This window comes from Cervus elaphus, chromosome 5 (assembly GCF_910594005.1).
Source record: "Cervus elaphus chromosome 5, mCerEla1.1, whole genome shotgun sequence".
Taxonomy (NCBI): Eukaryota; Metazoa; Chordata; class Mammalia; order Artiodactyla; family Cervidae; genus Cervus; species Cervus elaphus.
In genome coordinates this window covers 55,346,833-55,370,345 of record NC_057819.1, presented here as the reverse complement: position 1 = coordinate 55,370,345, position 23,513 = coordinate 55,346,833, and the positions used below count along the sequence as shown (strand labels likewise).

The 23,513-nt window shown below is 38.4% G+C and overlaps 1 protein-coding gene and 1 non-coding gene across 2 annotated transcripts in view; one reads left to right on the top strand and one right to left on the bottom strand.

Moving 5' to 3' along the window:
* LOC122694162 overlaps positions 1–23,513 on the top strand; it is a 250,506-nt gene that overhangs the window by 134,836 nt on the left and 92,157 nt on the right. The gene's annotated exons all lie outside the window — the stretch shown is intronic.
* Positions 9,150–9,256, bottom strand: LOC122695751. Its single transcript, XR_006341507.1, has one exon. It is a non-coding gene; the product is annotated as a U6 spliceosomal RNA (small nuclear RNA).

The window sequence follows — 23,513 nt, the reverse complement described above, 5'->3', positions numbered from 1 at the left end:
TTCCTTTCTCCAGATCATCTCCAGGGATCAAACCTGGGTCTCCTTCATTGCAGGCAGATTCTTTACCCTTTGAGCTACCAGAAAAGACCCGTGTCATGGTAGATAGTAAATATTTTAAATAAGGTATATGTTCAGTTCAGTTCAGTCACTCAGTCGTGTCTGACTCTTTGCAGAGTCAGACTGCAGAATGCCAGGCCACCCTGTCTATCACCAACTCCTGGAGTTTACTCAAACTCATGTCCATTGAATCGGTGATGCCATCCAACCATCTCATCCTCTGTCATCCCCTTCTCCTCCCACCTTCAATCTTTCCCAGCATCAGGGTCTTTTCTTTTTTTTTTTTTTTTAGTTTTTTGACTGTTGAGTTTTTTTTTTTTTTTTTAATTTTTTATTAGTTGGAGGCTAATTACTTCACAACATTTCAGTGGGTTTTGTCATACATTGATATGAATCAGCCATAGATTTACACGTATTCCCCATCCCGATTCCCCCTCCCACCTCCCTCTCCACCCGATTCCTCTGGGTCTTCCCAGTGCACCAGGCCCGAGCACTTGTCTCAGATTCCCAGCTCAGGTGGGATGCATGAGACAAGTGATCAGGGTCTTTTCAAATGAGTCAGCTCTTCATATCAGGTGGCCAAAGTATTGGAGTTTCAGCTTCATCATTAGTCCTTCCAATGAACACTCAGGGCTGATTTCCTTTAGGATGGACTGGGTGGATCTCCTTGCAGTCCAAGGGACTCTCAAGAGTTTTCTCCAAAACCAGAGTTCAAAAGCATCAATTCTTCGGCACTCAGCTTTCTTTCGAGTCCAACTCTCACATCCGTACATGACTACTGGAAAAACCATAGCCTTAACTAGATGGACCTTTGTTGGCAAAGAAATGTCTCTGCTTTTTAATATGCTATCTAGGTTGGTCATAACTTTTCTTCCAAGGAGTAAGCATCTTTTCATTTCATGGCTGCAGTCACCATCTGCAGTGATTCTGGAGCCCAAAAAATAAAGTCTGACACTGTTTCCACTGTTTCTCCATCTATTTCCCATGAAGTGATGGGACCAGATGCCATGATCTTAGTTTTCTGAATGTTGAGCTTTATACCAACTTTTTCACTCTCCTCTTTCACTTTCTTCAAGAGGCTCTTTAGTTCTTCTTCACTTTCTGCCATAAGGGTGGTGTCATCTGCATATCTGAGGTTATTGATATTTCTCCCAGCAATCTTGATTCCAGCTTGTGCTTCATCCAGCTCAGTGTTTCTCGTGATGTACTCTGCATAGAAGTTAAATAAGCAGGGTGACAGTATACAGCCTTGACGTACTTCTTTTCCTATTTGGAACCATCCTGGAATATGAAGTCAAGTGGGCCTTAGGAAGCATCACTACGAACAAAGCTAGTGGAGGTGATGGAATTCTAGTTGAACTATTTCAAATCCTAAAAGATGGTGCTGTGAAAGTGCTGCACTCAATATGCCAGCAAATTTGGAAAACTCAGCAGTGGCCACAGAACTGGAAAAGGCCAATTTTCATTCCAATCCCTAAGAAAGGCAATCCCAAAGAATGCTCAAACTACCTCACAATTGCACTCATCTCACACTCTAGTAAACTAATGCTCAAAATTCTCCAAGCCAGGCTTCAACAAAATGTGAACCGTGAACTTACAGATATTCAAGTTGGTTTTAGGAAAGGCAGAGGAACCAGAGATCAAATTGTCAACATCCACTGGATCATCGAAAAAGCAAGAGAGTTCCAGAAAAACATCCATTTCTGCGTTATTGACTATGCCAAAACCTTTGACTGTATGGATCACAATAAACTGTGGAAAATTCTGAAAGAGAGGGGAATACCAGACCACCTGACCTCCCTCTTGAGAAATCTGTATGCAGGTCAGGAAGCAACAGTTAGACCTGGACATGGAACAACAGACTCATTCCAAATAGGAAAAGGTATATATTATCATCACCTTTTTAGGAGTCAGAAATTTAGTACATGACTTTTCATTAAATAAATTCAGTTTTGAGGTTAGGCTGCTGAAAGAGTATGTAAAATAAGAATTGCCAATAAGTTAAAGATACTACTGTCATCTAATAAATGGCTGAACCATGTAGCAGTGCTATTCAGGCTGTTCTCTGTATGCTCTGCCAAAGAACTGCTCTGCTCTTTCTTGCATGTATTTCATGTGTACCTAGGCTGTATGTTCCCATGTTTCCAACTGATCTATTCCTCTGACTCCAACTGGTCATTTGATGGTTTCATTAATCTTGCAGACCAGGACACCAGTTGACTCACAGGAGAGCAGCACAGAATGTTATTTTTTATGCCTACCCGAGACTTGAAAGAGATGCTTGTCCTAATCATTTACCTCAAAAGATAATCTATTTCGTAAGCAATAGTCGTACAGTTGTCTTGAAGCATGGGTTTTTTTTGAGTCTGGAAGTGATCAGTGGAGAAAGGCAGGTTGTTGCTGATTGTCTTTCAGATTTAACTACACATTAAGGTGAGAATTCTCTTTAGTGCACACAAGTCTTGTAGGCTATTAGATAAAACCGTGCCAGAATTGGGAAAGTCAAAGTGGAGGTCTACTAAACCCAGGCATCCTATTTTAATGCAACTGTTAAAGATAAAACTTCATTGAAAAGGAATAATCAAGAAAAAATTGCCAAACTGAACAGGATCCTGGGGGAAAACTTCCCATAAACTAAGACTGTTGTGGCCAAAGCAGAATATATGGTCACCTTACTTATTATCCTAGAATTTCCAAAGTTTTCTTCCATCATATACCTCTGTCCTTCATTTTCCAACTTCCTATCCTTGGGGCAATTGCTTTACATTTTTCAACTTTTGAGGCATTTATTTCCATATTTTTAAATATGTGCAAGCTGTTTTAAAACATTATTGACTTATTATAGTAGGTGAGCATTTTTCTCTCTATCCTTTTTCTACTCCCCAATATAAAATTCCAATTTTTGGTTAAACCAATTTTTGGTGTTTTCGTTATGAGTGTGTGTGTGGGTGGGGGAGGGTAGTCACTGCTGAAGTCAAGTATTAATATAAAAAGTTTGTTGTTAGACCTTTTTCCCTTTGAAGTTGATAATTGTCTTTTTTCCCCATTTATTTAGTTTTCTTTTAATTAAAAGCTGTCTTTCTATATTCTTTAACAGTTCTGTAAAATATTTATGAATCCAATATTCTAAGTAGTTAAACTTCTAAGATAATCTGCCAGTAGCTTCACCACCATCTTTTACTTAGTTTTGCTAACAGTATCCTTTCTGGAACGCTCCATCTTCTGTTCCATGATGGCGTGTGGTGTAGACTGCCTGCCCCGCTCTCATCTTGGGACTTCCTTTTGGCAAGTTCATACAAATTCGTTTCATCTCTTTCCTCTGTTAGAACCTTGTTCTGGATTTCATGTCTTCTTTTTTGCCTATTTACTTAATTTTACTGTAATATATTCTTCAGTAGCTTCTTACAGAAATGTCCATGGGAAGTTAAAATTTTAGAGACTTGATATTTCTCAATTGTGCTCCACCACTCCATTTTACTAGCATCCTATGTTTCTATTTGGAAATCCAGCACTGTTCATATTTCTGAGTTGGTGGAAATTAGTAGTAAGAAACATTTTAATTACTGCTAACCATATGAAGGGGATATGTATGCATTCAAGGTATTGCCTGGTAGTGTTATTAATGAAAAAAAAAAACACTAATTTTTGTGTTCTACTTGTATCCAGTAGTATTTTTTCAAGAGGCTCAATGGTATATAAATTGCTGTCTTTAAAAGTATGTTTTTGATTGAATACTCTGGAATATACACAATATACTACAATCACCAAATTAGATTTCATCTCATGATGATTGTACTTAACATTTTGTAGGACGAATTAATGATTTCATTGCTTGTTTGTATCTCGAGCTTAATTAGAATCTTGTGCAAGAGGAACATACCTACTAGTAACGATTACCAAGACATGCGTTATTTGTGTCATTTTATAATTATAAGATCTCTCAGTTCCGAACAAAAGTAAAATCATTAGAGATGACAAAATACTAATAAAATCTCACACGAAGAGTGAGCTTTAAATCATAATTAAAACGATGAAAAGTCTATTGCACTGACATAAAGGCTCATAGGTGAAATATAACGAAAGGAAATTAACTTTTTTTTCCACATCAAGTTGGTAGAGGTGGGGACTCCATGTGATTTAAGTTAATAATATTAAAGTCACTGTTGTTCAAAGAGCCTCAATAAAGAAAGCTTGCAATGCAAAAATCAGTTAGAGAACAGTTCTTCAAAGCATGACCTGGAAAATATTATGTCCCCAAATAGTTGCTTGTGAGAAATTTAACTTCAATGACATTACAAAAATATCTGAATATTGATTGACATCTTGTTTGTTAAGATAACTTACCCTCAACAAAAATGGGCATTTGTCATAAATATTTTAAAAATAAAACTTAGGTGTTCTACTGAAGGTTTTGAAATGATATCTTCATTTTAAGTGCAGTGATTGGTTTCACAGAGCAAAGGGCATAGAAATTTGTCTTAGTAAATATCTCATATAGACTCCTTGATCATGAAATAGAAAATAATGGCTTAACTACATGTATATTATAGTAAGCATATTAAGCTTTCCTGTGCACATATTAATTGATCAGGAATTATGAGAAAATTATAATGAATAATAATGACTTCTGCTTCTCGAAGTAGCAAAGGACATAGAATTGGAAGCCTGAGAAAGATATTTGAATTTGGTTGTTTTTTTATCAAGGGCAAGTAGTATGACAACATTATTAAGGATAAAGGAATAAAATCATTTTATTCCATAAATGAATGTTTTATTCCATGAATGAATGTTTCTAATTCATAAATTAGAGTTTCACTGGTGAATGCTACTCCTAGGAAGTATTGGATAGGTTTTCAAGGAAATGACATTAGTCTGCCATAACAACCCCTAACTAACGTGGATGCATAGGATCTTTCTTTCCCATTTTCTCTTCCATACTAATCCTTTCAATATATTAGACTTTGCGGGGAATAATATTGCTGGTTATAACACTTACTTGCTGATAGTTAATAAATTTTTGATGCTTTTTTGTTTATAAATGTAATGCCTCTATTACAATGTATTTGTTCACTTGTTATAAGAAATATCAGGTCACTAAGAAATACTAAGTTCTTCTTATCCAAATTTGTCTAAGTGATTTTAGTACTTTGGTGCTTGGGCTGGAAAATATATACACTTTACTGAGTCAGTGTCTTTTTGCATTCTGGTGATCAGTTCTCCACTCAATTCTCCAGATGGGAACAAGCAGACACCTTATTGGAGAACATTTGGCCCCATTTTTGTTTTTGCATTTGTTTCTTCAGCTAAGAATATCCCAGTATCTCATTTTCTTTTCTTTATTGCTCTTTTGCATGGGCTGATTATTTCAATGGTTTTTCCCACAGTAACAGTCACATCCTTTCCCTGTTCACTGTGCTAAATGATTGTCCCATTTAGTGCTTATTTGCTAGCTTGATTTCTTGCTTCTAGACTAATTATTTTTCTTTAAAGGGGCAATGGCAAATAGAAGAGACTGTTAGTCTAAACATTTACTATGGGTTCTATTATCTTCTCTATTTCACTAACAACAAATACAACATTTACTTAAACAACAGCAAACAAACAGCAAAATCTAGAAGTTGTCAAATCACATGGTGTATTCCCAATATTTTGAACTACCTCAATATGAGATAATTTTTCACTCATGGGATTTTTTTGCCCCACTGATTGACCTTGGGGCATTCATCCCCCTCCAACACACAGACACACTAATTCAAGCTACATAGTTAGAGAACAGCCATATTAATAAAACAGAACTGGCCTCCTGGCCTCTGCACTGTGTTGGTCCAATCAGAACCTATCTGAAATTAAGCTGTTAAGTGTAGGTCTTACTCTGATGGGTCTTTTGAAATTTCAACCCTAGATTTTTTTTTTTTTTTTTATTGCCATGTTTTCTGCCAAAGGCAGACAACTGGCTGCGGAGATAAAAAGATAAAAAGACTGGAGCTGACTTTAATGAATAGCAATGGTGATAGAGGGAGAAAAATCATTAATGGATTTAAACAGCTGACTTGCCTTTGTCCTGAGCCCAGCCACATCCTTGAGTCTTTGAGATACTTTTACAGTCTTATATGATAAAGTCCCCCTTTAAACATTTATGCTACCCTGGTTTAGGTTTTCTTATTGTTAATGAAAGCAGTCTAAGAAATGTATTTTTCAAGACCCAAGATGTTTTACCTTAGTATTGTCTATACTTCTTTATGGAGAAGGAAATGGCAACCTCCAGTATTCTTGCCTGGAAAGTTCCATGCAGAGGAGTCTGATGGGCTACAGTCCATAGGGTCAGAAAGAGTCAGACACGACAAAGCGACTGAGCACACATACTTCTCTATGTTGTTACAAAACAAAACATAAAGTAAAAATGAAACATTAAAAACATGATCCCTCACTTCTGTCAGTCAATAAAGAAAAGTTTCTGAGCTATGATCCTTCCTAGATGATGTTGAACAGTCCCAAACCCTTGAAATTCCATAACTGGGTGTCATGTGGTTGATGATATACCAGCGTTTTCCTGGTATATCAAAGACAACAATTTTACTTTATTCTGTAACAGACACTTTGCATATTTTATTTATCCCTGAAAGACAGTATTTATATATTGGTTCATATTTTTCTTTTAGTTTTCTTTATATTTTGGCTGTCTTTTCTAAAAGGAAAAGAGTTAGCTTTATTGCTTTTGAATGTTTGTATGTGCACATACAAACATATGTGTGTATTTATCTATAACCCACCTATATGCAATATATGCACATAAAGTTTTGTGTGTATATGTATATATCAGTTCAGTTCAGTCGCTCAGTCGTGTCCGACTCTTTGTGACCCCATGAATCGCAGCACACCAGGCCTCCCTGTCCATCACCAACTCCCGGAGTCCACCCAAACCCATGTCCATCGAGTCGGTGATGCCATCCAGCCATCTCATCCTCTGTCGTCCCCTTCTCCTCCTGCCCCCGATCCCTCCAGCATCAGGGTCTTTTCCAATGAGTCAGCTCTTCGCATGAAGTGGCCAAAGTACTGGAGTTTCAGCTTCAGCATCAGTCCTTCCAATGAACACCCAGGACTGATCTCCTTTAGGATGGACTGGTTGGATCTCCTTGCAGTCCAAGGGACTCTCAAGAGTCTTCTCCAGCACCACAGTTAAAAGCATCAATTCTTTGGTGCCCAGCTTTCTTTATAGTCTGACTCTCACATCCATACATGACTACTGGAAAAACCATAGCCTTGACCAGACAGACCTTTGTTGTCAAAGTAATGTCTCTGCTTTTAAATATATGTATATATAAACTTGACATTTGTTAGAGCATTTAATTTTCCCCAGTTGCTCCCATAAAGATCTTGAGTGAGTGAGTGAAGTGAGTGAAGTTGCTCAGTCATGTCCGACTCTTTGTGACCCTGTGGACTGTAGCCTACCAGGCTCCTCTGCCCATGGGATTTTCCAGGCAAGAGTACTGGAGTGGGTTGCCATTTCCTTCTCCAGGGGATCTTCCTGACCCAGGGATTGAACCCAGGTCTCCCTCATTGGAGGCAGACGCTATAACCTCTGAGCCACCCACATTAAAAAGTGCATAAAATTAAAGCAAAACCATTTCATTTTAGTGTGAATCCTCGCTTTCTTCAGAGGTCATAGAAATTTAAGCAGCCACACTACTTTTTTTCTTTATTTAGAAAATTCTAATAAAAGCAGTGATGTAAAAAGTTCTTTCAAAGGTTTCCAGGGACTGCAGGACTTCTTTGATTTGTAGTTACAAAAATAAGTTTCAGGATGACATCAGCAAGACGGAGACTAGGGAGCCCCAGACCCTCCCAACAGAGACATCCATTCAACAATACATGAACCAGTTCCCTCTGTGAGAAATTCAGAACCAGTTAAGAGGCACTTGCACCCCAGGGGGGCAGTGAAACCAGCCAGCAACCAAGTCAGTAGGAAATTTATGACACCCACTCTGCCAGGCTGGATCTGGAGAAAACTCCCAACTCTTGGCTTCTTTCTGACGAGGGAAAGAGAAGAATGAAACGTATATCCAACTGTTCAGACTTTTGTGGGGAGTCTGCCTGAAGGAGTTTCTGTCTTGACTGAAGCTAAGTGCTGACAAGAAAGGGTGCCAGGTTCAGGGAAGCTGAGAATTAGGTGATGATCTGGACTAGCTCAATGCAGAGGAAATCCCCTACTCCTGGCTTCTCCCTAGGGAGGGAAAGAGTTAGAACATGTATCCAACGTTCAGTTTGGTTGGGGGAGGAAGGGAGTTCTCTCTTCCATTACCTATATATTTTTTTTTCCCTTTATTTATTTATTTATTTTTTCAGTGGGTTTTGTCATACATTGTTATGAATCAGCCATAGATTTACACGTATTCCCCATCCTGATCCCCCCTCCCACCTCCCCCTCCACCCAATTCCTCTGGGTCTTCCCAGTGCACCAGGCCCGAGCACTTGTCTCATGCATCCAACCTGGGCTGGTGATCTGTTTCACCATAGATAATATACATGCTGTTTTTTCAAAACATCCCACCCTCACCTTCTCCCACAGAGTTCAAAAGTCTGTTCTGTACTTCTGTGTCTCTTTTTCTGTTTTGCATATAGGGTTGTCGTTACCATCTTTCTAAATTCCATATATATGTGTTAGTATGCTGTAATGTTCTTTATCTTTCTGGCTTACTTCACTCTGTATAATGGGCTCCAGTTTCATCCACCTCATTAGAACTGATTCAAATGAATTCTTTTTAACAGCTGAGTAATATTCCATGGTGTATATGTACCACAGCTTCCTTATCCAGTCATCTGCTGATGGGCATCTAGGTTGCTTCCATGTCCTGGCTATTATAAACAGTGCTGCGATGAACATTGGGGTGCACGTGTCTCTTTCAGATCTGGTTTCCTCAGTGTGTATGCCCAGAAGTGGGATTGCTGGGTCATGTGGCAGTTCTATTTCCAGTTTTTTAAGAAATCTCCACACTGTTCTCCATAGCGGCTGTACTAGTTTGCATTCCCACCAACAGTGTAAGAGGGTTCCCTTTTCTCCACACCCTCTCCAGCATTTATTGCTTGTAGACTTTAAAAATATGGAACGCTTCACGAATTTGCGTGTCATCCTTGCACAGGGGCCATGCTAATCTTCTCTGTATAGTTCCAATTTTAGTATATGTGCTGCCGAAGCGAGCACCATTACCTATATTTTTCTTAGATGTTTTAATCTTCTCTTTATTTTTCATTTCATGCTTTAAAAAAAATGTAGCAAAAGAACATTAGGAACACAGCATGAAATCTACCCACTTAGCAAATTTTCTTATGTACAAGGAAAGTGATGTTAACTACAAGGACCGTGTTGTAGAGGCGATCTCTCAGACTTATTCACTGTGCATAGCTGAGCCTTGCCTGAGCTTGTCTCTCCATATGGCATGCTTGTTGAAGAACATTTGACTGTAAGTGCCTCTATTATTTCTCAAGATTGTTTCAGCTGTTTGAAGTCCTCTGTGGTTCCCTATGAATTTGGGGTTTGTTTTTTCTATTTCTACAGGAAATGCCATTGAGATTTTGATAGGGATTTTACAGACTCTACATATTGCTTTAAATATTAGATCTTACAATCAATGAACATGGGATGTCTTTCCATTTATTTGGGTTGTCTTCATTTTCTTTCAGCAATGTTTTATAGTTTTCAGTGTTCAGATCTTTCCTTTCCTTGGTTAAGTTTATCATTATTTTATTATTTTTGATATTATCATAAATGGGATTGTTCTATTAATTTCTTTTACAGACTATTGTTAATAGAAACACAGCTAGTTTTTGTATACTGATTTTTATATCCTGCAACTTTACTGAATTCATTTATTATTTCTGTTTTTTGAGATTCTGATACACTCTTTTAATGATTCCTTTTGTATTCTCTTTATCTTAATTGGAGTATGATTGCTTTACAGTGTTGTGTTAGTTTATGCTGCACAACAACATGGATCAGCTATATGGATACATATACCCCTTTCCTCTTCAGTCTCCCTCCCACCCACCCATCCCACCCTTCTTGGTCATCACAGAGCTCAGAGCTGAGCTCCCTGTGCTAGACAGTAGTTTCCCACTAGCTGTTTATTTTACCCATGGTAGCATATATATGTCAATTGTACTGTCTCAGTTCATCCCACCGTCTCCTTCCCCCACTGTGTCCACAAGTCCATTCTCTATATCTGCATCTCTATTCCTGCCCTGCCAATAAGTTCATCAGTACCATTTTTCTAGATTCCATATGTATGTGTTAATATGTAATATTTTTATCTTTCTGACTTACTTCACTCTATATAACAGACTCTAGATTCATCTACATCACTACAGATGACTCAATTTTGTTCCTTTTTATGACTGAGTAATATTTCTAACTGTCTTTAGGTAGAGTTTGGGGTCGAGGTTTTCTATACATGAGATCATGTCATCTGAAGACAGGGGCAATTTTACTTCTTCCTTTCTTATTTGGATGCCTCTTATATATTTATTTTTTTCTTGCCTTATTGCTCTGACTAGAACTTCCAGTACCATGTTGAATAGGAATGGTGAATGAGAGTGAGCATCTTTACCTTGTTCCCGATCTTAGAAGAAAAACGTTCAACCTTTCACCACTGAGTATGATAACTGAGGACTTGTCATATGCAGCCTTTATTATGTTGAGATACATTCCTTCTGTAACCACATCTTTCACCTCTGTTCTCTGCACCTCTCAGGCATCTAGAATATGCCAGGTCCTGGAAGTGCTCAGTGACAGGCAAGACACAAGTCAGTCCCTTGGGCAGCCCCCAGAAAAGTTGGAATGTTGGATGCACAGTTCAACTCTTTCATTTCCCAGGGAGAAGCTGGGATTTGGAGGTTTTCATCCATTTGCTGAAGGCTGAGTTACACAAGTGTGTGCATGCTCTTCCAAACTGGTATTGTTCTCAACAGCCCCCAACATATGACCTTTTCCTGTCAGTGCTCAGATTCAGGCAAGGCAGAAATAAGTTCAGAAGTATCAGATCTTTGGCCCAGTTGTTTCATTCCTTCCCCATGCTGAAACTGGGAGTTGAGGGTTTCCTCATGATTATGTGATGTTGTGTCAGGAGTGGGCTTATGGTGCTAGGGAATATTAAATTTTCCCACTGGTTTCAATAAGGTTGTTTTCATACTTGCTAGAAGTTTCTCAGCTGGTTTCTGGACTGCTCATAGAGAATCTGTGTATTTTTGCTGAATCTTTTTATCCCTGGTGGGAATGAGATTAGAGGACGTCTTATTCTGTCACATTGTTGACATTATTCCTTTTACCTTCATTTTAAAAGCATTTATTAATTTGTTTCTGCGTGTTGAGAATCTAAACTCTGGAGATTCTGAAGGTAAGTTTCATTATACAGACTGCCACGGGTGCTTTGTTCTTGTCATGATTTTCTTTCTTTCTTGTTTTCAGAATAATGATTTGTTTCTTCATCTTCAAGTGGTGACCAATTAGTTCTTCTTCCTTTTGTTTTATAAAGCATTGAGTATTGGAACATGTTTCAAACTGTTATAGTCAATAATCCTATTGCTGCTCAACTTACTCCATTTGTAAACAGTGGTACCCTTTCAAGTCGAATCTTGAATCCCTATGGTACAGTCCTAGTAGTAGTCTTTGATAATTGCTTGTCTTCTGGATAAGATGTTTCACACTAATCTTGTACATTTCTTCCCTAGCTATGGGATTGGCCATTTCTTCAAAGATCTCTATTCTTTTTGGTAGGAAATGATACATTAAAAACTACCATGTTGGTGTTATTCCTTAGAATTTTAAATCTTTGATTTAACATTCTCTTTTTTTCTCATTATCCTAGATAAACTGTTGTGGTACCTATTGCTGTGCAACAAACCACCCTAAAGCTTAGTGGCTTAAGGCAACAATTTGTTGTTATCTCTCAGAATTTTGTGGGTTGGCTGGTCACGTGGGCACTTATTCCTTTGGAAGTGTCTTGAGGTTGCAGTTAGATGGTGCTCAGGCTAGAATCACTGCAGGCTTAAATGGGATGTTGTACAAGATGGCCTCTTCACTTGTATGTCTGGCACCTCTACTGGGAAGGCTGGAGAGGTTAGGACTGGCCTGTCATATACATCTTTCTTCATGCAGTCTTTCTACAATGGTAGACTGAGTTTCCTCATAGCCTGTGGGTCTCAGAATTGTCAGGCATTTTGCTGTGGTTGCTGGATTCCACCAAAATAAGTGTCCTAATGACCAAGGCAGAAACTATTGGTTTATTCTGACCTAATCTCAGAAATCACACAGAACCACTTCCACCACGGCCCAGTGGTTAAAACAGCCAGCCCATATTCAATGTAGAAGGGCACTATACTTGTCTAAAAAGGATTCTCAGGTTACTGGGAAGCCCATACTTGAACATTACGTATTATGTATACCATCAATGTTAAAAGCATCATTTAAAAGCATGCAGTGGGATTATATTACATTTTTATTTACTTGACTATTCCTAGTCTAGTATGTGCAGGGCACTATTCTAGGAGCCGAAGATACAGTTGTGAAAAAAGATACTCATACACACTCACAAATATACGATTAATCTCAGTTTACATTCTTGACCACCAACATTAAATTCAATATGGGGCAGAACTGGAGAAGGAAATACATACCGGGGGGCATGGTTCATCGTGGGACTAAATGTGTAGATTGGCTACCATGTATACCAACCCTGTTAATAACATCAGTTAGACACTGAGCAATATACAGTAGTGTTATTTCAAATGCTCACTTTATTCATTTACTTTAAAGTGAAACTTGCACATTCCCTCCTCCTCACTGTTATTTTAGCAAAAAGCTGATTGATACAATTTTTTACATGATCAGTCTGGCTTCTGGAGAAGGAAATGGCAACCCATTCCAGTGTTCTTGCCTTGAGAATCCCAGGGACGGGGGAGACTGGTGGGCTGCCATCTATGGGGTCGCACAGAGTTGGACACGACTGAAGCGACTTAGCAGCAGCAGCCGTCTGGCTTGTGTGTTGAGAAGAAACTGGAGGAGGGCAAAGACAAAAGCAGGGAGAGTATTAAATCAGTTCAGTTCAGTTCAGTCGCTCAGTCGTGTCCGACTCTTTGTGACCCCATGAATCACAGCACACCAGGCCTCCCTGTCCATCACCAACTCCCGGAGTTTACTCAAACTCGTGCCCATTGAGTCGGTGATGCCATCCAGCCATCTCATCCTCTGTCGTCCCCTTCTCCTCCTGCCCCCAATCCCTCCCAGCATCAGGATCTTTTCCAATGAGTCAGCTCTTCGCATGAGGTGGCCAAAGTATTGGAGTTTCAGCTTCAGCATCAGTCCTTCCAACGAACACCCAGGACTGATCTCCTTTAGGATGGACTGGTTGGATCTCCTTGCAGTCCAAGGGACTCTCAAGAGTCTTCTCCAACACCACAGTTCAAAAGCATCAATTTTTCAGTGCTCAGCTTTCTTCACAGTCCAACTCTCACATCCATACATGACCACTGGAAAAACCATAGCCTTGACCAGACAGACCTTTGTTGGCAAAGTAATGTCTCTGCTTTTTAATATGCTATCTAGGTTGGTCATCACTTTCCTTCCAAGGAGTAAGTGTCTTTTAATTTCATGGCTGCAGTCACCATCCGCAGTGATTTTAAATAACTGATTGCAAAAATCCAGGCAGTAGATGATAGTGGTTTGGATCATCTAGGATCATCTAGGGCTTCTAGGAGAATCTGATGATCTCCATTCCTCCTCTTTGAAGACATCTGTCAGATTCCATGGCTTTCTAGTTATTCATGGGTATAAGAACAAATTCTTTTTTTTTTTTTAGATCATTTATTTTTAATTGGAGGATGATTGTTTTACAGTATTATGTTGGTTTCTGCCATACATCCACATGAATCAACCATAGGCATACATATGTCTCCTCCTTCTTGAACTTTGCTCCGATCTCCCACCACACCGCACCCCTCTAGGTTATCACAGAGCACTGGTCTGAACTCCCCAAATCATGCAGCAAATTCCCACTAGTTATCTATTTTACATATGGTAGTGTATGCTTCCATGCTGCTCTCTCCATTCGTCCCACCCTCTCCTTTCCCCCCACAAGTTCATTTTTGAAATATATTGTTCTGTCTAACTGTAGCTCAGAGTTAAAACTCTTTCCCCTCTGACCACTGCCTCAGGCCCAATCCCAGGCATGGCCTGTGGCTGGAGATGCGCAGTGAGAGCCAAAGCAAGGTGTCATTTCCTGATGCCTCCTGTTTTTCTCTCTCCTCCTCCCCCGTCTACCTCTTTTGGTTCCCATAGAGTTTGGATGGGGTGCAGGGGGATAAGAGAAGGTGTCAAAAGTCTTAGAGCTTGAACTGTGATTGTCACTGATGTCTTTGTGGACTCCATAATGCAGGGATTAGTCCTTTGGGACACCGTAGGGACATCTTGGCCACCCTACCAGCACACCTGGAGTCTTCAGGCAGCCCTCTCACAGGACATCCTTCAGACCGTAGCACCTCCTGTAACTGCTGCAAGTGAAGGCTCCTCCTCGTTCTTCTCTCGCCTCATCCTGCTGTTTGCATCTGCTCATGTTGCTGTAGGGGACATAGGTCAGGTTCTCTCAAGAGCTCCCTTTCCTTAACCCACTCAGCACTGGCAGTACCTGGGACTGTATATTCCATAGAGGTGGGGATGCCACTTTTGCCCTTCCAGGCACTCCTGATCTCTATGACTGATTCTCTTGGAGACTGTCCTCAACAAGACTGAAATGGGGGAGTAGAGGGGAAAACCACAATACTCTTGTAGGCTCACAGCTCACATCTCAGATCATTCTCTACTGCAGAAACTTTCTTTAGCATGGTGCGCATGTGCATGCTCAGTCGTGTCCAACTCTTTGTGACCCCGTGGACTTCTGTCCATGGAATTTTCCAGGCAAGACTACTAGAGTGGGTTGCCATTTCCTACTTCAGGGGATTTTTCCAACCCAAGGATCAAACCTGTATCTTCTGAGTCTCCTGCATTGGCAGGAGTATTCTTTACCACTGTGTCACCTGGGAAGTCCTTTCTGTAGCATCATTTTCCCTTTAAATCAACTTGAGGTGGGTAGAGGGGGAGTGAAGGAATCATACCTGATTTTGATTTCTTTTAGTAAGCTCCAAAGTAGATATTTGGCAGCTCTTTGGTATTCTCTTTAGAGTGAAATTTCTTTGAACTTTTATCCAATATTTTCAGACCATAGAAAAGTCTAATTAGATACCCTATTTAAGTTTTTTCTTTCTTGATTTAATTAAAAACATAATTTTCTTATAAGATCATATGTCATCTGTGCTTTTGATTCATGTTACATATTTATTTAGCAAATTTAATATACTTTGGTTTCAGCTCTTCACAATTGGCCCCTAAGAGCCATGATATAAGAACATTGAAGTTTGCTGATTTAAGAATGTGGACTGAAGCAGGCTGGGTCTGAGTGCAGCATTTTATCTCTGTGTGGCTTTGTTGTCCTCTCCTTGTCAATTGTAACTTGGTAAGTGATGAAATATGTGCTTCTTTGAGTAAAATGACTTTCAGGTGAGAGAAAACTTTAGCACAAGTGGGAAAGGCAGCTAAATTGCTGGATGAGGATGTGTTGGGAACCACATGAGTTTTTAACTGGGTGTGTGTATCACTGATCTGTGTGTGACGCCCGCTGCCTCACTGTTCACACTGTCTGCACTGTTCGTTGAAGGTGCAAGCTGAAGGTAGCAGTGTGTGAGCTAAGAGGCTGGAAGGAGCCTCGAGGAGCTGTAGGAACTGCAGACACGTTTATTCTCTCCTGGCTGATGCAGCAGCTGTAGCAGTAGACACGCTATAGTCTCTCCTCTAGTGGTTGACCCAACAGGCACAGCCATGACGCAGCAGTAAAATACCCCCGCTTTCTTTAGGTGGAGCTCATATGTCTGAACCACACAAAGTAGCCGATGACCAAGTGAGTACTTCGTGATGCGCATGTGCAGTGCTACAAATGCTCTCAGCTGTTACATGGGCATTATTTACAAAACATGGGGCGAGAGGGCCTGAGCACACCATCTTGGCTAATTTGCTCTCTCCACAGCGTGATTTAGAGGAAAGCCCAGCACATTTTAATTGGCCACATACACACTCAAGTAGAGATTTTAGTTCCTAATCTCCCTGTAGCTAAGTGAGGCCACATGACTAAGTTTTGCCCAGTTAGCTGTAAGCAAAGTAGTGTGTGCGATTACCAGTTTTATTTTGTATAAGGAAATGACTTGCTTTCCACACCTTCTATTAATATTTCCCGTTTTCCATGGCCTAGAATGTGCATACGATTGTCCTTGACAGTTTGAATTATGTAGATGAGGTCAACACTTCAGGAGATCGCTGAGAAAGATAGAAGGAATCTGGGTCCACGTATGACCTAATGGATGTTTTGCCTTTCCCATCTGGGACTCTTACAAGAGAGAGAAGTAAACTGCAATCTTGTGTGAGCTGCTGCATTTGGCAAGTCTCTTGTTATACTTCTTAAACTCCTCCCTGATTGTTTTCATATTTTAAATTGCTTGACATAGTCCTTTTATATTTCTGGTTTCTCATGCTTTTTAATTTTTCTCAATATATTGAAGACATTTTTGTGTTTTATTTTTCAGGTAGGTATATAGGGACAGTATATTCCTTAGAACATTTCATCATGTTATCTTGTCTGGGTATAAAACAATTGCCACATCATTTTTCTCCTCATTCCAGACAGTTTTGGTTTTCTGGGTTCAATGAGAGAACAGGCCTGACTTCTTTTTTTTTTTTTTTTATTCTTCAAATGTAACCTATTTCTGCCTGAATTTTTAAACAATCTTATTTTGAAATTTAAAATTTTATTTAGTTTATATTTAATTTATCCTATTTTATATCAGTTTTGCCTGGAATTTTTTGTAAGCCTTTTAGAACTACCAATGTCTGTGCTTCTTTATTTCTACTTCAGGGTATTACTATTTTTTCCTTCTAATAAATCTCTGACAATTACTTCTCCCTTTCTCAGTTATGGTGACTATTTAAATTTTGAATTTTCTCTTTCACTGTAGCTATCATTTTCTTAGAGAATTTTTCTAGATTTTGACTGATTTAAATTTTATACAATCTTAATTTTGTACTTGTCCCAATGCATATTTTATTTAACATTTTATTGTGCTTTCTTGAGGACTTTGCATTTTAATTTTTCTCTGCCAGCTCGATTTTCATTTGTGTCATATCTCTTATTTCACTGAGTCCATGAGTTCTTATATTTTATTGAGATTAAAGAAAAAGAAAAGATATAAGCTTTCCTTTTATTTCTTGGATTAATATTATTAAGAGGTATACATCTGTATGTTTTTTAGGGTAATAGCTGTGTTCTTTCTTATAGATCACAGTTGGTTGTTATTTTAAAGTTCCCTTATTTCCCATTTCTTGATGATTTCTTTAAACTTGAATGAGGAATTATTTCTCTGGGCCTGGTATTTGTCAAGTAATATGATGGCTTTATTCCCTTTGAGTTTATATATTAATCACACGTTTATTGCTGGAATTCCCCCATCTGCTCTTAAGCTGACAACCAACTTCATGAACACAACCTCCAGCAAATTTCTGGTGTATAGCAGGCATTCATTTAGGATAACTTTGTTGGATAGAGTGAGAAGTTTCTTCTGCTCCTGGTTTTTGATTCTTAATATGTGAGAAAGTAAGTTTATTCTGGGAATTAAAAAATATTTTGAAATTTGGCTACTTTCCTCTGGATAGTACATGACCAGTATAATTTGTAGGTGACATTCTTCACTCTGCTCTAACTGAAATTTTTATTTATCAGCAAAAAGCAAGCACTACCCACTGTCCTCCACTAAATGTTCAGCACAGACATGGATGCTTCCTGAATGGATGGAGAGAGGCAAAGGGAAGCATGCTGGAAAATCAGTATTAAGTAAACTGGTCTGAGAGGACCCTTTCCAAACCATTCCTGTAAAATGGAATAGCTGTTTCAGAGATCTTGTCAATGATTATTTAAGAACCTATTGAAACTATAATTAGAGTATAAATCATTCATCAAAAATTGATTTTTTAAAAATATTTATTTGGCGACATTGGTTCTTAGTTGTGGCATGTAGAATCTTCTCTCTGTTGTGGTGTGCAGGATCTTTGGTTGTGGTCATGCAGGATTTTTAGTTACAGCATGTGAACTCTTAGCTGCAGCATGTGAACTCTTAGTTGCAGCATGTGGAATCTAGTTCCCTGACCAGGGATCAAACCCAGGACCCCTGCATTGGGAACACAGAGTCTTAGCCATTGTACCACCAGGTATGTCCTAATAATTAACTTTTTACATGTTTTTTTTTTCTCTTATGACTCTCCTTCTTTTTCATTTTATGTAAAGATAAGGAAATATGCATCAGTTTCCATTAGTCAGCATTGTTACCTAAATGTTCTAATATTTCACCTCAATTTTGTTTGAAGTCTCTTTATGCTTTGAAGAGAAAAGTTCTTATTTTTTCAACTAAACAAAACATGAATTGATGCAAACATCAAGCTCAAAATTGTGCAGAACTGGCATTGACCTTCCCAAAGGTGCATGATTGCCTGTGAAAAAGACTTATTTTGTCTGAAAATCTTCTGAATGTTCATGAAAATTTATAGACACATTTTTGCATCTCACTCTGGGTAGTGGGACTGTCTTTTAGGTCTCCCCAGAATTAAGTAATGTGTGGAAATGACCACTTAGGGTGTCTTTACACAAGTAGTTCTACAAAAGCAAAATTGCATTAGAAGCTTATGACAAACACACACATTTCTAGCAGGCAGCTTAATCATAATGCATACCCACTGTCTTCAAACTTTTAAATGTTTCTCTCTCAAAAGCACTTATAGACTTTGCAGCATCACTTACAGATTTTGTAGATTCCCAGAAATTGAAAGAATCTATTCACCTGATTTTAAATATCACCTAATCATATGTGTGTGTGTGTGTGTGTGCACATGTGCACGCGCTGTCACTTCAGTTGTGTCTAGCTCTTTCCACCCTATGGACTATTGCTGTCAGACTCCTCTGTCCATGGATTTCTCCAGGCAAGAATACTGGAGGGGGTTACAATTTCCTTCTCCAGGGGATCTTCCTGACCCAGAGATCCAAACCACATCTCTTAACATCTCCTGCATTGACGGAAGACTTCTTTACCACTAGTGCTACCTGGGAAGCCCCACCTAATCATATTCTTCATCTAATCAGATTAATCCATATAGTATTTTTCAAATGTGAACTATTTCTGTGTTTAGATCCTGAACTGTCACATTGTAGAACTGGCTTTTATTCTAGCAGAAGTTCCCTTGTTAATCCGGTTCTAGTTCTCTCTTTACTATCTTATTCTTACATATTCACCTAAGTCCTTGTTCTTGATGCAGTGACTTGTCTTAATCGTTTGGCAACTGTGGTTTCTCAATCCCTATTTGTTTAATTTTGATCTCTAGTTCCAAGTTGGTTATTAATTTTCAGCCTTTTTTGGTACCTGACCTCTCAATTCTGTCCAAACTGTACCTTCATTATCTGAATTTGGCTTCACTCTTAATTCTGTGGTCTCAACTGTTGAAAGTATTGGAACAACAATACCATTGATGAATTTGTATTTACTGTTTATGTGTGTTTAGGCATGTGTGTGTATGTGTGATTATAACACAGTTTAACAAAATAATAGATATTACAAAATATCCTAAACTGTGTCCAAAAATTAACTAGTATTCAAATTGAAAAAAATGCAGATGTAGTTTTCCATCATGCTCTTAGGTCTATGACTTCTCCAAACTCTATCAGTTTCTTTAGAGACCTCAGTATTGCAGAAATAAAGGACTCTGCATTTCCAGCTATTTGGCTGCCTCAGGATCTAACACAAAACCACACGGTCATGTATCTCCTTCCTCAAATTAAGGATTACTGAAGAATATTGTCTCCTTGTTATATCACACCCTCCACTGCCTGAGAAGTAGTAAAACTACCAAATTAAAAGTATCATTAGGTAGAGAAAGAGGGGGTAGGAAAGAAGAGGATTGCAAGATCTGATATTTATTCTTGGGAAACTGATGTATTAATGAAATTAAATTCTTACTTTGGTAAACTTATTTCACCCCTTTTTAAGATGAGGGTATTATCTCTGCTTAGATGGTCTGACAACTAATTGCAGAATTCTTTTTGGATAACAGTAATAATTCCTATTCTCATAATATTTTTCACTCCCATGAAAAATACATAAAAACCATCTTGTCCTAGTATGTTTCCTGTTTGGGATGTTGATAATATATTCTTGTGAGCAATGAGTCATGAAGGTGCAAGGGCATAACATTTAATAACTGGTGAGCTTCATCTTGAACAGTCAGCACTTATTATAAATATATATGGGAAAAAACAGAGTAGAGAACTGTAACCCAGGAAAGAGAAATAGTGACTAGTAGTTAATGATGAATCTGTTACAAAACATAACTATCATTGTGATCTTAATTTAAATATATTAACATATTTATAGGAGAATTTCTAACTATTTTTCTGTATTTTGTTTTAAAGAAAATTCAGAATCTTCCTTTCTTTGTGTATCTTTAACCACATCTAATTTTGACAGAAATATTCTTCCTAATCTTGTGTTTGAAACTCCATGATGTTATATTTTGATAAGTTAGCTATTTTCTGTTGAATCAGCTATTAGATAATTACATTACAAAATTGTCATTTTTTTGCTTCAGGGTGTTTTTCATTTGGCTTCTGCTTTAGTTTGTCCTTTTACTTTTCAGTGCTCCATGTTTTCTCAATTATTATGATTTTGCTCATTTTAATTGCTTTATCATGGATCTCTCAACCTATTTTTTTAAAATGTCATTCATTATTAATATAGTGCCAGAAATGCACCATGCACTTTATACAGTTGTTGAATATGGATAAGATGGGTCACTGCTTGGGGTAGAGCTTCCTGTCTTAGGGTGTGATGTTTTCATGGTACCTGTGATACCATCATTACTCTGACATTCTATGGAGGTAGAAGGCTTTCACAGTAGAGACTATAATGAAGTCACAATTTCTACGTCAAGCCACGGTGATAAGAATGCTGAGTCTAATAGTTACTTATTATAGGAATGTAGTATCCCTTTAATCCTTTAAAATTAAATGTCAGTATGCATTGATAAGTATAAGAAAATATATTTATAATCTCATATATTTCCTCACCAATTAATAGGGTAGTTGAAAAAAAAATCATTATAGCTCAAAATGCCAAGGGTACCTGGCAGGGAAACATAGTGTTCGGTTTGCAGAAAAGCTTCCAATCTGCTTCTACATACAATAAAATGTTTTACTGAACAAAGTAAATCATTAAGGAGTAAGAAACAAAAAATGAGATAGAACACATGTCATTTAAGATTCTAAATGTGTTCTTAAAACTACAGTGGGATCAGAACCAACCTAAATGATCTAAATTTGTGTTGCTCTTAATAGTTTGTTTGAAAAAATTAACTCAGCATTTAGTTCTGGAGTTGAATTAAGGTATCTGTACATGAGTGCAGTTTTAATATTCTCTTGAGAGAGCAAATAAAGTCACAAAATAAACCCACTCCTTTGCCAAGCTGTTACCAACACTCTGGCAGCAATGTTCACTTTCCTTAAGCAGCCAAAGTCCTTGTGATTTTAAATCCAAGATTTAAAAAACTGTTTTGGAACTCTTCCTACTGACTGAAATTTCTTAATCCTCTCTCACTGTCTTTGTTTAGTAACTGCACAGAATTTTTCTTTACTGAGTCCTGGAGCACATGGAAAGAGGAAGTCATTAAATAAATGTGTGATCCTTGTCTGGTAATAGAGGCTGGTATGGCAACTAGCTCAGGTCTGGAAAACCATCATATTAGCATACTCACCAAAGAGAGAAAGCAGAATGCCAGGGATGAGTCCAAAGTTCTTGGTCAGAGAGACAGGAAGAATGGATGAGAAATACTGCAGAAATCTTGGGGTAGGGATGAAACGGACCTAAGAAATTTATTTTGGTCATGTTATGTTTCGTTTACTTTTAATTGCTCTGCAGCTTTATTGAGATATAGTTGACATATAACATCATATAAGTTTAAGGTATAAATGTGATGACTTGATACAGGTGACATTGTGAAAAGATTACCACAGTTAGGTTGGTGTACACCTCTGTCGCCTCTATGACTAGACTTATTTTTGTGTGTATGGTGAGAACACATAGATCTATACTCACAACAAATTTCAAGTATATAATACAGTGTATTAGATCTGCAGTGTATAGTAGACCCGTAGAACTTATCTTTTGGCTGGAAGTCTGGACCATTTGAACATCACTCATTTTGACCACCTCCTAGCCCTTGGCAGCCACCATTCTTCCTGTTTCTATCAATATGAGCTCCCATAGAACTCCTGTTGTCTTTGTTTCTATGAGTTTTTTTTTTTTTTATTTCACATATAAGTAAGAGCATAAGGTATTTGTATTTCTCTGTCTGACTTATTTCACTTAGCAGAATACCCTCTAGATCTATCCATGTTGTAAATGGCAAGATTTCTTTTTTATCAGTTCAGTTAGTCGCTCAGTTGTGTCTGACTCTTTGCAGCCCCATGAACTGCAGCACACCGGGGCTCCCTGTCCATCACCAACTCCCGGAGTTTACTCAAACTCATGTCCGTTGAGTCAGTGATGCCATCCAACTGTCTCATCCTGTTGTCCCCATCTCCTCCTGCCTTCAATCTTTCCCAGCATCAGGCTCTTTTCTAATGAGTTGGCTCTTCCCATTAGGTAGCCAAAGTATTGGAGTTTCAGCTTCAACATCAGTCTTTCCAATGAATATTCAGGACTAATTTCCTTTACGATGAACTGGTTGGATCTCCTTGCAGTCCAAGGGACTCTCAAGAGTCTTCTCCAACAACACAGTCCAAATTCTTCTGTGCTCAGCTTTCTTTATAGTCCAACTCTCACATCCATACATGACTACTAGAAAAACCAAAGCCTTGACTAGATGGACCTTTGTTGGAAAAGTAATATCTCTGCTTTTTGATAAGCTGTCTAGGTTGGTCATAACTTTCCTTCCAAAGAGCAAGCGTCTTTTTAATTTTATGGCTGCAGTCACCATCTACAGTGATTTTTGAGCCCAAAAAAATAAAGCCAGTCACTGTTTCCACTGTTTCTCCATCTATTTGCCATGAAGTGATGGGACTGGATGCCATGATCTTAGTTTTCTGAACGTTGAGCTTTAAGCCAACTTTTTCACTCTCCTCTTGCACATTCATCAAGGAGCTCTTTAGAGAACAGTGTGGAGATTCCTTAAAAAACTGGGAATAGAACTGCCATATGACCCAGCAATCCCACTCCTGGGCATACACACTGAGGAAACCAGAATTGAAAGAGACACGTGTACCGCAATGTTCATCGCAGCACTGTTTATAATG